Raw genomic sequence first — 1512 nt, 5'->3', positions numbered from 1 at the left:
TGGGTAGGGGCAACCCTGCCACCTTGTCCAGCCCCGGGTCCCCAACCCTCTCACTTTTCTCATTGCACTTGGACAGGCCAGCTGGGAACTCCCAGACGTCCTCTGTGTGGCTGAGAGAAACTTCCCGCGTTCCTACAATGAGGGTGGCACAATGGTGAACTGCTTTCCTCTGTGTCTCAGTAAATCTTCCCAAGAACCCTAGAGATAATGATGATGCTTGAACTGAACAATTAAAGGTTCTGAAATCAAAGATCTTGAAGTTAATAATGGCAGGAAAATCACCACTTTTAAAAGTAATTCTTCTTGGGGATGGCGAAGTTGGGAAGAGTTCTCTAATGAATAGATATGTGACTAATAAATTTGGTACCCAGCTCTTCTATACAATAGGTGTGGAATTTTAAAATAAAGATTTGGAGTTAGATGGACATTTTGTTACCATGTGAATTTGGGACGCGGCTGGTCAAGAGCAGTTTAGAAACCCGAGGACACCATTTTACATAGGTGCTGACTGTTGCCTGCTCACTTTTAGTGTCAATGATTCACAAAGCTTTCAGAAGTTGAGTAACTAGAAGAAAGAATTTTTTTATTACCAGATGTAAAAGAGTCTGAAGGCTTTCCTTTTGTGATTTGGGTAACAAGAGTGACATAAGTGATCGGCAAGTATCTGCATAAGAACCCTCAGCCTGATGAAGGAATAATGGGGACTACCTTTACTTTGAAACAAGTGCAAAAGATGCCACAAATGTCACATCTGCCTTTGAGGAAGCAGCTGGAAGAGTGCTTGCTACTGAGGATGGGTCAGACCACCTGATTCAGACAGATATGGTCATCTGCACCAAAAGCCCAAGCCTAGCTCATTTCGCTGTTTATCATTACAGAGGCTGCTTGAGCCTTTTACCCAACTCACACATACACACAAGGTGGAGAGAATTAGCGTTTGCAGCAATGGATCATCTACTCATAAAATTGCACTAACCACACTGCTGCTTCATTAGTGGGTGGGAGAAGGGACACATCCACTCATGGACGAAACTATTTACTCAATAATGGCGCCTTACATTTATAAATTGTAACGGTTGTCTAATAACATTTAATTTAAATATATAAGTTACAGAGCTAAGACTTTAATTATAATTACAACAAAATACTTGAATACTCAAGAAGTTATTGTTTTTTGTCCCTGGGAAAATGGAGAACCACTTTTTATGTATGATTATATGTATAATTGAATTGAATTGCAAATCTTGCGTGAATTTTGGGACACCCTATATATTTCTATGTAAGTAGTGCTCTATTCCTTGTTCAGGGAAAAATTCCTAAAGCAATAATGCTGGATATTAAAGATTAAGATCTGCCCTGGCTGGGTGGCTCAGTTGGTTGAAGCATTGTTCCATATACACACGAAAAAGATTGTGGGTTTGATTCCTGGTCAGGGCACATACAGGAGGCAGACATGTTTCTCTTCTCTTCTCTTCTCTTCTCTTCTCTTCTCTTCTCTTCTCTTCCCTCCCT

At 40.7% G+C, this 1512-nt stretch overlaps 1 pseudogene; it reads left to right on the top strand.

The window, feature by feature from the left end:
• The first annotated feature begins 266 nt into the window (after positions 1-266).
• LOC102244759 lies at positions 267-995 on the top strand (annotated as a pseudogene).
• Positions 996-1512: the final 517 nt, after the last annotated feature.

This window comes from Myotis brandtii, unplaced genomic scaffold (genome assembly GCF_000412655.1).
Source record: "Myotis brandtii unplaced genomic scaffold, ASM41265v1 scaffold1105, whole genome shotgun sequence".
NCBI classification, from domain to species: Eukaryota; Metazoa; Chordata; class Mammalia; order Chiroptera; family Vespertilionidae; genus Myotis; species Myotis brandtii.
This window is presented reverse-complemented; position numbering and strand designations above follow the sequence as displayed.